The sequence below is a fragment of the Sapajus apella genome, unplaced genomic scaffold, assembly GCF_009761245.1.
Source record: "Sapajus apella isolate SASKATOON/1434 unplaced genomic scaffold, GSC_monkey_1.0 scaffold4, whole genome shotgun sequence".
Classification (NCBI taxonomy): Eukaryota; Metazoa; Chordata; class Mammalia; order Primates; family Cebidae; genus Sapajus; species Sapajus apella.
In genome coordinates this window covers 41,172,711-41,188,443 of record NW_022436944.1, presented here as the reverse complement: position 1 = coordinate 41,188,443, position 15,733 = coordinate 41,172,711, and positions in this window count along the sequence as shown.

Here is a 15,733-nt window from a genome sequence, read left to right as displayed (position 1 = left end):
GTTTGTTCCAGTCAACATGTGAGAATGCATACTGAGGCCTCCGTGTTCCATTCTTTGCGAAAGGATGAATCCTGTCTTTGCATACTGCCAGCTAGTAGATGCTGCTTGTCTAATGGCACTTACACTGATGGATCCTGTGTCATTTTTCACTTCCCTAACTCTGCTAAGCCCCTACTTGCCCCACTTTCTGCTCCTTAGTTTTCCTATTAAAATACGCTTTTACCTCTTCACAAGTCAAAATTGAGTTCAGTTCATGCTGGACTCATTTCCCTACTGCAGTAGTTATCACTGATCAAAATCTGTTTTTACTACTTAGTGTTTAGCTTCATTTATCTTTGACAAGCTATTAGATAACATGAACGCACATTAAAATTATAAAATCTTTCCACATTTTGTGACATGTTAGAGCTTAATAGGATTACAATCTCTTAAAGTAAGATACTACCATTGTTTATAAGCTTCTGGAAAACAAAGATCAAATTCTTTTGGTCGCTATTGTAATTACCACACTGAACACACTGCCTGGCACATAAATGTTCAGTAAATATCTGTTTATTGGGAAGAGTAAGGCACACAGAACCATAATTCACGTGCTCTCTAATATTTCTTTTCTTGTGCGGAAAAAAGCCAATGTTCTCCTTAGACTTAAGATATAGGGTCAGATGGATTCATATATTCACTTACACATATGTAGAGATTTCAGTGTTTCCTGAGTTATATAGTGTATTAGCTACTTGTAGTATTACTTCTATATAATACCCTGATAAATAATGGGAGTATGTAAGGAACAAATATTTCATTTATTTACCTATTTGTATGAAAGCAGAACCTACTTAACTTTGCACAGTGAGCAAAGAAAAGGAGTCTATAGTCTCTCCTTTACTCTTCTATGTTATCAAGGTATGTTTCTTACCTTTGTGTATTCTATATGTTTTCATAAAAACATTTTTATGAAAAATTTCACTCATGCAGAGTCAGTGGAAAGCTCTATAAAAGTGTTGCCTCCTATTATTGAAAAGGGAGGCAGTTCTTGCCAGAACAAATTTTTCAAATGAGCCCGAGAAAGGTTTGATTTAGAAAAAAGAAAATGGCAATCAGGGTTTATCTAGAAAGGAAAGAAAAATGCTGTGCTTCAATTCAAAACATCTTAGAATACAGTATGCTGACATTTTGTTGAAGGGAAAACACAGATGACTCAAAACCCAGTTACCCTTCTAGCACCTTCTCATTAGTTTTATTGTCTTTATTTGAACTGCCAGGTTTATAGTACTTTCACATGTGCATTTCTCATTGCTTTTCAGAAAATGCTGTCATGTCAGTAGAGTTCCAGAGGCAGAGATGGAATATGTTGCCAAGAAAAAATGGTGATGTTTACCGACAGCATTCTAGAGAGATGTCAATTTATATACATTATAAAGTATGAATTTTATAGACATATTTATATATCAGTCTTACATACATATTTCTGACATACTTGCATTTTAAGTTAGGTAGGAAATTCACGTACACATTGTATAATTTAAGGTGTGTGTGTGTGTGTGTGTGTGTGTGTGTGTGTGTGTGTAATCTTCGTTCCATCTTGCTGGCTCAGCCCAATAGAGGAAAGATAAAGGGTTTATGTTTATCTTTATAAATTGATTTTTCTATTTTCCAAGCTTGATTTGGGCCAGAGGTAAAGAGGTTGGTACTCTGCAAAAATGGAAATAACCTTTTCTCTTTCTTTGTGATAATGAAAGCATACAGCACACGTATCAGCCAGTTCAAAAAATGCTGAGTCCTTGCTTATTTTCTGCTTCAGTAATCTTTATTGAACAGCAGTCCTGTTCTACATGAATAATATTTGTTTTATTTGGAGGGGGCTCTACAGTTCTTTGTATAAAATTCATTGTGTACCAGTCTCATCTAGACTTCCCTACAGCTGTTTATGGGAGTAAGCTGGTTCAAGGGATTAGGGGCTGCAAATAAAACATTAAACATAATGCTAATATTTAGAGTTTTTCTGTGTTGTAAAATAAATATTCTAGGTCCCATTTCTTCAAAGAGTCTCTTCCTAGATGACAGAATCCTATCTAATACAAGCTTGTGAAATGATTGTCTCAAATTCCTCCCCAAATTCATCAATAATATATTAAGACAAAGTTTAAGAGAAAAATACTGAAAGTCCTGAGTGTTGTATTGTAAGCAGGCTTATAGGATGGATCTGCTAAAATAGGAGGGACATGTGTGCCCATCTCATTTCTACCTATAAACTGCTATCCAGCTAAATATGTGCTAAGAAAAATGACCAATATTAGATGCCAAACACAGGAAATAGCATATTTTTCCCACCAAGTCCCAGTGAATTCCCTGTATCTGAGTCTCTAATGGTGCTACAAAAAATTAAAACAGCAAGGTTACATATAATCATTCAATTTATAATTTTTTTGCACTTTTGCAAGCTACCTTAGATCGCTTCCAAAGCTGTGCAAGGACAGTCATGAATCAAAGGAGAAAATCCAAATATCAAAGGAGAAGATCCAAATCCAAACGACACTAGCTAACAAAAAATCTTTTTGCTTTTTTGGCAAAGATTCTAGAAGCAAAATTGAAACTTTTTTTTTTTTTGAGAAGGAACCCTGGTATGGGGGAACACAATTTATCTGAAGGCAAAGATTCCACCAGAGACAAACTGTAGCTGTAAAAAAAAAGAGAGAGCAAGAACAACAACAGCAAATGAAAATAAAAATAAAAATAAAAACTCTCGCAGAAATCTCTGTCCTTAAAAACAAAAGATCTTAACCAGCACCCACAATACCAGCTTGATCTCACCATGAAGTTCTTCAAGTATCATGATAATAGAAATTAAAATGAAATTCACTGCCCTAAGAAGATGCAGTTTAATTATTTTTCAGTATTTTATTCCAAGAACTGGAACATCTATGCTGTTGTATAATTGTTGTCTTTTCCTGAGGAAAATATTCTAGAATTTGGACAATATTCACTATTCTGAAGATTACCAATGAATGCAAGAAAAAGTGCCAAAAGGGATACGGAATCACAGAATAATGTAGTCACAGAATCCTTTCGCCCAGAAAACGAAATATTGTTGCCCCGTGAGAAGTTTTCCATTTTTTTTTATTTCATAGGAAATTAGTTGATTTCCCAGATGATATATTTTAGAAGTACCAGGAAGTCTCCTTTTCCGAAACCTTTTTCTTTATTGCTATAATTTCTTTAATAGAAAAAATCACATTCATTTAAAAAAAACTAAAGAGTGAGTAAGGAAACAAATATCATCTGACATCTTCAACTATGTGCTATAATTAGAACTGGAATCCTTTCATAAATTATCTCATTTAATTCACAACGAGTAACAAGTAGGTAATTTAATCATGTCTCTGTCACACTTAGTCTAAAAATACTCACTGAGCACTTATTGTGGCCTAAGCAACATGTAAAGTCCTGAGAACATAGAGGTGGGAAAAAAATAATAATCACAGGCAAAGCTTTCAGAAGGCAAAACGGTTATTAATTCAGCCAGTAATGCTAGCTGATTCTAAAATTTGGCCAGAATGCTATTAAGAGAAAGACAAGTAGGTAAAGGGAATAAAATTTAGCAAGACAGCAGTGGTAAATGATAATATCATGAGATGGAGTCTTTGAGGAATACAATAAAAAGATCATGTTATTTCCAGTTGGATTTCCAGTCTCATTCACTCAATAGTCTTACTATAATGCCCTCTTTTTGTAAGATGATAAACATTTTTATTGATAACAAACTAAAAATTAGAATGAACAAAGTGCATTGCAGACAGAATTTTTAATTCCTACTTAAGATGAAAATCATGATGTCAAAAGAGGTTTGAAAAAGGATTTTACTTAAAATCATACAATTGAATATGTCTCACAACTGAGATTTTGATCCAACTCTGAGTACAAAATATCCTATATATGCTGCTTTCTTTAAAAACTGTAAGAAGCGAGTATGTCAGAATAAAGAAAATGGTGAGTCAAGAGCTATCAAGATATAAAATACTGATATTTTGGACTTCAGAATTCTAAGTTTTACAGGAAAGGGAATATGAATAAAAACTGTTGACCACATATAATAATTTTGCTCAGTGTCCAAATTTGCCATGATTTCATATTCTTGCTGTACATGAATTATATGTGTTATGGTGTTTGGGGTCTAGGCAGAGTGTTGGGATATTTATATTTACTGTATTAGAAATATTTTGTTAAATTTATTAGTTGTACTAGAAATATTTTGTTATATTTGAGAGAACATTTTCAATTGCAATTAATTACATCTTTAAACAATTGACACTATAGCAACAAATCTAAACCTCAAGACCAGTGGCCATTTATTATGACATTATATTTCTACAGAAAACCACCTTTATTAAAACAATCTTAGAGTTGAAAGAGACTTTAAAGATCACCTCGTTTAGCTTCTCAGAAAGCAATGTTCAATAGATTCTGTAAGATTCCATGAGAAGGATTAAGTCTTCTACTTTAATCCTAAATTATTGATTAGGCTTAGAATGTACACAGCTGGGACTACATAACAACATCAAATTTTAGTGACTTAAAACAACATCTCATTATATTCTGTGGTTCACTGGGTTGACTTGCCTCAATGTAACATTTCTTGCTTGGGGTATTTCATCTGATGTTTGTCAAATGGTACCTGGTACTAGAATTACCTGAAAACTGACCTAGCTTATGTTGGCTGCTGGTTGGATGTTTAGTTAGGCACTCAATTATCAAAATTACACATGGCCTCTGTATGTGACTGGGGGCTTACTATAAGCATGGTGTTTGAGTTTTAAGAGCTAGAATCCATGAGGAAGACTTCCAAGAATTTGCCAACAGGGCAGAAGTTCCAAAGCATCTCATGACTTGACCTGGGAAGTCCCAGACATCATTTCACCAAGATCTATTATTTAAGCAAGTCACTAAGTCTACTCTCCATCTAAGGGAAGGGAATACACATTTTAATATGCCCTTTCCTGTGAAAGGCAACACATGCACATAAGAAGGAAAGGGATTGATGATGACTATCCTTGGATAACATTTGCCAAAACCTCTTTCCTTTGTATGTTGTTACATCAGGTAAGGTCTTACTTAGACCCATTGCATTGCATGTTTCTCTCCTACCTTATCTTTTTTTTTTTTTTTTTTTGTGGGCTGAAAGGAAAATACTTTTGGATGGAGAATAATAGATCAAAGATGATTTTGTTTCAAGTGTGTCCATTCTGGGCCTAATTAATACTTTGAAACTAAACAAAATAAGCCTAATTCTTCTCATTGAATTTCATATAATCTGCTGAATTGAATTTGATATAATCTGCTGAATTCTGCCTTCTAAAGAGATAAACTAAATGGTTTTAAAAATCTTTTCCAATTCTAAGATATTTTAAGATTAGGTAATTTTCTGTAGAAATATCTGTCTTGCTAACCAACACTAGATAATTTTATAAATTCTGCTACTAGCAAAAAAACTCCATTATTAGCGGTCTTCCTTTCTTTCTTGGCAAATAATTTGCTCAAGGTTTAATGAACTTACCTTGTAGCGAATCATGTTTTGAAGGCAGAAGTAGAAAATCCATGCCAGTATCACCATCCAGTAGATATGTGCCTAAGTTTTTGCCGCCCTCAATAGTTTCTAAAATGTAGTGACTATTCAGTAAATTTCTGTTGAATCTTGAATGTTTGAAAAAATGCATGTATGCATGATACAGCTGGCACCGTCTGAAATAGCACACAGATGTGTTCCTGAAAACCTAGGAAAGAACTCTCTTTTATTGAGTTCTACATTCATGAATACAAACATAGAATAATAATATATGTGGCATTCCCGCTGCATAGCATAAGTAGATTCATAATTTCTGATCTTTATTGCACAGATCTGTATGTCATACTCACTAATAACTCAGGTCCACGGGACATTTCCTAATTGTGCTCCAGAGGTTCAACAAAACTCTGGATGCTCTGAGTCAGGTAATGAGGTTATAAACTTAGTAGATAATGAAAAGATCAGGCCCCTAATATAAATCCTCCAAAGATATTTCTAAGATACAATTTTCATTTTGATTCTGTTTCTTGGCAAAAAAAAAAAAAATCCTTCCAACTTCCCCTGAGACTACAGGCCAATGCATGCATAGTCTGCCTCTGTCTCTATAAGAAAACAAATGCAAAGGCAATGCAGTTTGAGTTGGCGAGGAGCCCCAGCACCTGTACTTCCAAGGTGATGGTGAATGTTTTAGGTAATATGCAGCCTGGCGGTTCTGGCTCACAACCATGTGGCCTGAAGGACCATGTACTTCAACACTTTCTGAAATAGTGTCAGTAAAATCCTGACACTCCTTTTCCTAATCACTGATTTAAGAACTGCAATTGATTCAAATATGAAATTATGATTTCACAAGTCCTTCTATTAGCCTGGGAACAGATGTGCTGACTGCTACATTGCCAGAATTAGGGTGGTTCGGCTTTGCTCCAAACTGTGCCCTGCACACATAACAATTTTTTTAGAGAAACACTTTGTGTACAAAGAAGAATTAGACAAATTCTTTAGGTTGTAAATCTTTTCTTTCTTCTCTATTAAAAAAATCTTTGCAACAAATATTTTTAAAATATGTATGTGCTTTTTTTCTTTATATTTCCTTCTACATAATTTTTTTTCCTTTATTGACCGAAGGCATGGGTCTGCTTCAAGGCCAGGGGTTAGGGAAGTGCCAGGAGGGTACTACAGCAATTACAACCTGACTATAGTTAAGATGTTTTTTCCATTTACAATTAAATTTTAAAGTCTACAGAAAGACAATTGTGAAAACTAGAGTTTGTCTACAAAAATGTTTGTGTTCATCTTCTTATCATCTTTCTTTTATTTAAAATATAAAGCAGCAACCTTTGTCAGCTTGATTGTACAGCTTTACAAAGTGGAAGTCTTTTCCTAACAGGAAGAAAACTGAGGATAAGCTATTTCCAGTCCTGACAGATTGTGGAGAGAAAAAGAGAAAGTTAAAAAAAGAGGGGATGAAAAACATGTTTAAACTTTGCCTTTCCAGGTTCAAGCCCTCAAGCATAAAAATGTGAAAGATGGGTGAAAAGGAACCCTCATGATAGACAAAACCCTATTTTGCTTCTCATTTAAACTCAAGGAAGAGACTGCTGGGAAGGGTATCACTATAACCTCACAAAGTAATTCCAAATAAGTAAACAAAGAGGGATTAATAGCATAATCAGATGGACAGGAATCCTAGTTAGCACTCAAGAGTAACCATTAGCCATCAGCTCTAAAGTGAGAAACAAGTTCACACATGCCTAAGAGTCAGAGAGCATCTTTACCTCCTGGTATTTGCAGGCTTGTGAAATCTCTTTTTGATTAACTTGCTTTTAACCAACAGAATGGAATAACCTGGAGGAGATGTCACTTCTGTCATTAGGTTTCCAATATTGTGACTTCTGTCTTGCTAACAGATTCTCTATTGCTTTCTCAGCTGGCATACTTTAATGAAGCACACTGCCATGTTGGAGAGGTCTACATGGCAGAAAGCTAAGGAGAGCTGTATTAGTCTTCTCAGGCTGCCATAACAGAATACCACAGACTGGGTAGATTAAGTAACAGAAATTTATTTTCTTACAGGCCTGGAAACCAGAAATCCAAGATCAAGGTGTCCATACAGTTGGTTTCTAGTGAAGCCTCTCTCCTTGGGTTGCAGATGACCATATGGCCTTTGCCCTCATATAGCCTTTCATTGGTGTGCACATGGAGAGAGAGATATTTCTAGTCCTCTCTCCTTATAAACATTCCAGTCCTATTTGATTAAATTTCTACTTTTATTATCTCATTTAACCTTAGTTACTTCCTTAAAGGCCCTATTTCAAATGTAGTTACCTTGAGGGTTAGGCCTTCAACATATAAATGTAAGGGGACACAATTCAGTTCATAACAGTAGCCTCTGGCTAACAGCCAGTGAGGATCTGAGGGTCTCAGTCCATTAGATACTTAGAAACTTAATGCCGCCAACCAATAATGAGTAAGCTTGAAAACACATTCTTTCCCAGTTGAGTCTTCAGATGAGACTGCAGACCCTAAGCTAACACCTTGATATTGGACTTCTGAGAAATTATAAAGCTCAGGACACAGATAAGCCAAGACAAGATTCTTGAAGAACAGAATCTGTGAAATGATAAATATGTGTTATTTTAAGGCATGCAGTTTTGTAGTAAGTTGTTAGACAATAATAAAAAACTGATACAAAGCAGTAGGAGGTCATCCATGGAGGCCAGGAATCAGGCAAGCAAATTGGTTAGTAATGAAAAGTGTAATTTTGCTGAAGCAAACCTTCTGTCTCTTTTTAGTATGTTAGAAAAGCAGAGAAGTTTTAGTGTGGATAAGAACATGGGTCCTAAAATCAGACAAATCCGAATTCTAATTCCTCTGGCACTTAGTAGCAGTGCATCATTGGACAAGCTACTTTATAGCAAAAGTGAATGCAGAATAAGAAATTCAAGGCAAAGTAGTATAATACTTAAAATGATTATAATAACTATGCAGAGCAATAAGTGAAATAAAGATAAATTATTTGGCACATAATATGTATTTAATTTACATTATCTTTTATTGTTAGGCTCCAAGTAGGAAAAGGGAGTAGGGCTGGAGCTTACCACGTACTGAATTCCTGACATGTGCTATATGTATAATATGCTATATATAAACCGCATATGATTTTGCATCCTCTATGTATGATGATTTATATATTTGACTTGCATCCTCTTTCAGAAGTATCCTAAATAGTTACTATTATCTTTATTTTTACAACAGAATTCTCAGCAATTGTAAATGACAATGGCTAGAGTTATAATACAGATTCCATGGCAATTTGAATCTAGAGCCACGGGTTCTAAGAACCCAGACCCTTTTTGTTGTATCATGTCTCCAAAATTATGACAAAACCTTGACAAAAATCTATGGTGATTAATTAATATACTGCAGAGTTGAGTGCCATCCTCTTGCAAAACAGAACACTCAATGACAACACAATACTCATTGGTTCAAATGGTTTTCAATTTGGATTGAATCCCTTTTTCTATCATTTCTGTTAATGTCATGGCCACATCAGAAAGAGATTATCATTGGCTAATTCAAAATGACTTTATTCAATTTATTCAATTCACTTCACAAAAGAGAGAAGTAGGTTTCATTTCCCACTGTTTAGGAATAAAATAGGGTCATCACCCCCTGCGTTGCATTGATTTGATTTTTGTTCACATCTTTCTAATATACTCCATTAGTTGCAACTGGATGATTATAGCTTCTTGAAATTGATCAAGTTTACATTGGGAAAGATACATCTTGAGGGAGAAATCAGAAACATGAAATAATTTTTCCAGCACTTTGAGAGGCCGGGGCACATGGATCACCTGAGCTTAGGCGTTCAAGGCAAGACTGACCAACATAGTGAAACCCTGTCTCTACTAAAAATGCAAAAATTTGCTGAGCATGGTGTTGTGTACCTGTAATCCCAGCTACTTGGGAGACCGAGGCAGGAGAATCGCTTGAACCTGGGAGGCAGAGGTTGCAGTGAGCCAAGATGGTGCCACTGCACTCCAGCTTGGGTAAAGGAGTGAGACATCATCTCAAAAAAAAAAAAAGGATTATTTTTCTTCCATATTAATAAGACAGAAGTGACTACTTAAATTGGCATGGTAACCTTCTAGTTCCTTGCTCTCTTTTTTTTTTTTTTCCCATTTATTTATTTTATTGCATTTTAGGTTTTGGGGTACATGTGAAGAACATGCAAAATTGTTGCATAGGAACACACGTGGCAGTGTGATTTGCTGCCTTCCTCCCCATCACCTACATCTGGCATTTCTCCCCTTGCTATCTCTCCCCAGCTTCCCACCCCCCCCCCTCCCTCCCCTATTTCCCCCCAACTGACCCCAGTGTGTAGTGCTCCCCTCCCTGTGTCCATGTGTTCTCATTGTTTAACACCCGCCAATGAGTGAGAACATGCGGTGTTTGATCTTCTGCTCTTCTGTCAGTTTGCTGAGAATGATGGTTTCCAGGTTCATCCATGTCCCTACAAAGGACCCAAACTCATCGTTTTTGATGGCTGCATAATATTCCATGGTGTATATGTGCCACATTTTCCCTATCCAGACAGCAGCATGATTTGTTCCATAAGAGAGCAAGGAACATTTTCCCTATCCGACGATAGACTGGATAGGGAAAATGTTCCTTGCTCTCTTATGGAACAAATCATGCTGCTGTGTGTATATATATATATCTTGTAATATCTCAGTATGCTTTAAATGTTGCATCTAGAAAATACAATGGTCAGGTTTTACAATGATCAGTGAACATCAGGGCCATCCCACAAAGAATGACACGAAAACAAGAAAATGAGACCAGTGAGAAAAACAATAGATAAAAACAATAGATAAATAATGTCAGAATCAAATGGGTTGAATACACAGAAACTAGGAGCAAACATAGAAAATTATAAACCATCCTAGTCAAGACATTTTCTGATGTTGTGTTTCTATTAAATGCAGAAAATTGCCTGTTAAAATGATACTGAGAGAGAGAGAGAAAAAAGAAATTTGAAGTGTACTTTATTTCCCCTAGTCATTTGTTATACACTCCAAAATCCAGTAAATATATACAAGGTTGTATTGACCATGAATTTAGCCTTTATATTCCTTGGGGAAAGAAAAGGATATTTGACACAAAATGATCAATTATGATGAACACAAAGCAAAGTGGCTTCAGCAATTCTCTGATGCTCTGCTGGTTTCCTTCAATCTTTACAGGCTATTTTGCTGTTGTGATATTTTTTTCACCCTACATCTTTTCTCTTTTCTTGTTCTTTATTGAGTTTAATTACAGTTACTGTTCATGGGCTGTTGAGCTTAAAAATCATTTGCTGCCTTGTATATTTACCCTGCACTTGATTCATTCACAGCTGTTCATCAGTGTCATACTATTCAGACTGGGGAGTGAAATTGCTTATCTTTATGAAGCAAAAGAAGCATTTTCATTTATTCAACGTCCATAAAGAAAGAATAATGAAATAATTATAATGGTAATTCTTTAGTTCAATTTATTTAAGTTTTCTTTTATGTGCCAATACCGTGGTATATTTTTGATGATCCTATTAACTATGGTCACTAATTCCTGGAGATAACTGAATGAATAAAGCTGCCTGCACCTGTTCTAAATAAACTAGGTCAGAGTCTATTGGCCAAAGATGAAAGCATATTGGCATCTCCATCTCAATACTGATATCTATGAACTGGCTTTACCTTGTAATCATAATTTGAGTAACATAAAATAAAGTTTCTCTGCAGACAAGTTTGGCTGGAGTGCCTGGCACTTTTATATTTTAAGTCTCTTCTTTGAATGAAGGCATTGTCTTAAAGTAATTTTGTCAATATGCAAGACGTTTTTTGGAAGAAGCAACACATTAGCTATCATTAGCATATGGCATTTGTTTGTGAGTAAACTTCATTTCTGGAAGAGGCACTGGAACACTCTCCATTGGGGCCAGTCCCTTCATTGAAGTCCCCAGAGAACTCTTCACAAGGTCTGGTATGCCAACTTCCTCTTTTTACCATTAAGGTCACCAACTAACCCATACCTAAAATACATAGTTTGAAGGTTGTTGTAAACCATACCTAAAGTAAGTGAAAAAATATTTGAGCAATGCTGTAATATAGAAGGTCACCTACTATAATTCTCCTTCATTAAAAGGCAGAGTTGTCATGGCTTAGAGGTTTTAAATGAATTGATTTCATAACCAAAGTTGTATGGCCTATTAAAAAGTTCAAGAAAGAGAATATCCACAGAAGCAAGCTAGTACTGAATCTGGCAGTTTCCTTGGAGGCATGTGCCAATCTAAGGTCTCTTATGCACTAGGATTCAAAGAGCAGAAGACAAATTTGAAGATTCTGAATATAATGGAAGTTTAGATCAAATATAACCACATAAATATATAAAGCCAGGTCTCCCAAAAAGTGATAACCTCAGCATCTTCGAGGTGAGGCAGACTGTTTTGAAGAAGGAGAAGGAAGTGGAAATACTTGCTTACTTTAGCTTCTGGCCAAGAAAAAGAAAAGTTTTCCTGAAAATTTCTAGCTACATGCTGGTGAAAGGCCAGTATGTATACAACTTGGGTTCCTCAGGCTACCCAAAGAAGGAAACAAATTTAAATTGGAGCAGTTCTCAGTGGTAGTGCCTCTAGGAACCTGGCAGGAATAAAGGATAACTTTCCCTAGAGGACCAAAATTTAACCTGGCCTCGAAATAATTACACTGATAAAATGAAGAAAAAAAATCTTGCAATGAAAAGTTATCTAATACCCAAATAAATAAATTAGACCACACAAACTATAGACACAAAATTATCAGATAATAGTAAAAAAAAAAACATAAAATAGTAAATATGTTTATATTATTTTAAAAAGAAACATTATAAAAAGGAACTTAAAGACATAAAAGCAATCAAACACAAGTACTTTCATTTGAAAAAGAAACAAGCAGATTTCCTAAAAAAGAAAGAATGTAAAACTTCAATGAGGACTTCCACCAAGATGGTCAAATAAAAATAGCTCCAGAGCACGGTACCCAGCGAGAGCAACGCAGAAGGTGAGTGATCTCTGCATTTCCAACTGAGGTACCAGGCACATCTCAATAGGGACTGGTTGGAGAGTGGGTATAGCCCAAGGAGGGCAAACCAAAGCAGGCTGGGGTGTTGCCTCCCCCAGGAAGTGCAATGGGGCGGAGAACTCCCGCTCCTACCCAAGGGATGACATAGGGACTTTTCTGGACACTCTGGCACTCCTGCTCAGATACTGCGCTTTTCCACCTCCACAAAGATCAGCAAGCAGAGACCCATCGCCTTGAGATTTTCACAGCCAGCACAGCAGTTTGAGCTCGACCTGGGAATGTCAAGCTCAGTTGAGGGAGGCGTATCCGCCATTACCAAGGCAGTTCTAACCTTGCCTATGTAAACAAAATCACAAGGAAGTTTACACAGCAGCTGGGTGGAGTCGGCGGCAGCTCAGCCAGGTCTCTGCAGGCAGACTGTGACTAGACACCCCCTTTGCTGGGCAGGGCATCTCTGGAAAAGGGCAGCAGCCCATCAGGGACTTATAAATAAAGCCCCACCTTCCCAGGACAGAGCACCTGGGAAAAGGGGCAGTTGTAAGTTCCACTTCAACAGAATTAAATGTCCCTGCCAAGCAACTCTGAAGGGAGCAATAGAGCTCCCAGCACAGCACTTGAGCTCTGATAAGGGACAGACTGCCTCTTCAAGTGGCCCCCTGGTCCCCGTATATCCAAAGAGACACCTCATACAGGAGAGCTCTGGCTGACATCTGGTGGGAACCCTTCTGGGACAAGGCTTCTGAGGAAGAAACAGGCAGCAATCCTTGCTGTTCTGCAGCCCCTGCAGATGATTCCCAGGCAAGCAGGGTCTGGAGTGGACCTCCAGCAGTCCTGCAGCAGAGGGACCTGCCTGTTAGAAGGTAAACTAAAACACAGAAAGAAGTACCTTTAACATCAACAGAAAGGATGCCTACTCAGAGACCCCATCCGAAAGTTACCAAAGACCAAAGATAGATAAATCCACAAAGATGGGAAAAAAACAGTACAAAAAGGCTGAAATTGCCAAAACCCAGAATGCCTCTTCTCTTTCAAGTGATCACAACTCCTCACCAGCAAGGGAACAAAACTGGATGGAGAATGAGTTTGATGAATTGACAGAAGCAGGCTTCAGCAGGTGGGTAATAACAAACTTTTCTGAGCTAAAGGAGCATGTTTTAACGCAATGCAAAGAAACTAAGAACCTTGAAAAAAGGTTAGACGAAATACTAACTAGAATAACCAGCTTACAGAAGAGCATAAACAACTTGATGAAGCTGAAAAACACAGCATGAGAACTTTGTGAATCATAGACAAGTCTCAATAGATGAATCGATCCAGCAGAAGAAGGGATATCAGAGATTGAAGATCAACTCAATGAAATAAAATGAGAAGGCAAGATTAGAGATAAAAGAGTGGAATAAAAATGAACAAATCCTCCAAGAAACATGGGATTATGTGAAAAGACCAAATATATGATTGATTGGTGAACCTGAATATGACAGGGAGAATGAAACCAAGTTGGAAAACACTCTTCAGGATACTATCCAGGTGAACATTCCCAACCTAGCAAGGCAGGCCAAAATTCAAATTCAAGAAATACAGAGAACACCGCAAAAATATTCCTCAAAAAGACCAACCCCAAGGCACATAATTGTCAGATTTACCAGGGTTGAAATGAAGGAAAAAATGCTAAAGCCAGCCAGCAAGAAAGGTTGGGTTATCTACAAAGCGAAGCCCATGAGACTAACAGCGAATCTCTTGGCAGAAACTACAAGCCAGAAGCTATTTATGACAAACCCACTGGCCATATATCATACTGAATGAGCAAAAATTGGAAGCATTCCCTTTGAAAACTGGCACAAGACAAGGGTGCCCTCTCTCACCACTCATATTCAACATAGTATTGAAAGTTCTGACCAGAGAAATCAGGCAAGAAAAAGAAATAAAGGGTATTCAATTAGGAAAAGAGGAAGTCAAATTGTCTCTATTTGCTGACAACATGACTGTATATTTAGAAGACCCCATTGTCTCAGCCCAAAATCTCCTTAAGCTGATAAGCAACTTCAGCAGAGTCTCAGGATACACAATCAATGTGCAGAAATCACAAGCATTCCTATACAACAATAACAGACAAACAGAGAGCTAAATCATTAGAAAACTCGCATTCACAATGGCTACAAAGAGAATAAAATACCTAGGAATACAACTAACAAGGAACATGAAAGGACCTCTTCTAGGAGAACTACAAACCACTGCTCACGGAAATAAGAGAGGACACAAGCAGATGGAAAGACATTCCATGCTTATGGTTAGGAAGAAGCAATATCATAAAAATGGCCATACTGCCCAAAGTAATTTATAGATTCAATGCTATTCCCAACAAGGTACCATGGACTTTCTTCACCAAACTGGAAAAAACCACCTTAAACTTCATACGGAGCCAAAAAAGAGCCCACAAAGCCAAGACAATCCTAAGCAAAATGAACAAAGCTGGAGGAATCATGCTACCTGACTTCAAACTATACTACAAGGCTATAATAATCAAAACAGCATGGTACTTGTACCAAAACAGAGATATAGACCAATGGAACAGAACAGAGGCCTTAGAGGCAACACCACACATCTACAACCATCTGAACTTTGACAAACCTGACAAAAACAAGCAATGGGAAAAGGATTCCCTATTTAATAAATGGTGTTGGGAAAACTGGCTAGCCATCTGCAGAAAGCAGAAATTGGACTCCTTCCGGACACCTTACACTAAAATTAACTCCAGATGGATTAAAGACTTAAACATAAGTCCTAACACCATAAAACCCTAGAAGAAAACCTAGGCAAAACCATTCAGGATATAGGTATAGGCAAGGACTTCATGACTACAACAACAAAAGCAATGGCAACAAAAGCCAAAATAGACAAATGGAATCTAATTAAATTTAAGAGCTTCTACACTGCAAAAGAAATAATCATTAAACTGGCAACCAAAAGAATGGGAAAAAAATTCTTGCAATCTATCCATCTGACAAAGGGCTAATATCTGGAGTCTACAAAGAACTAAAACAGATTTACAAGAAAAAAAAACAAATAACCCCATAGA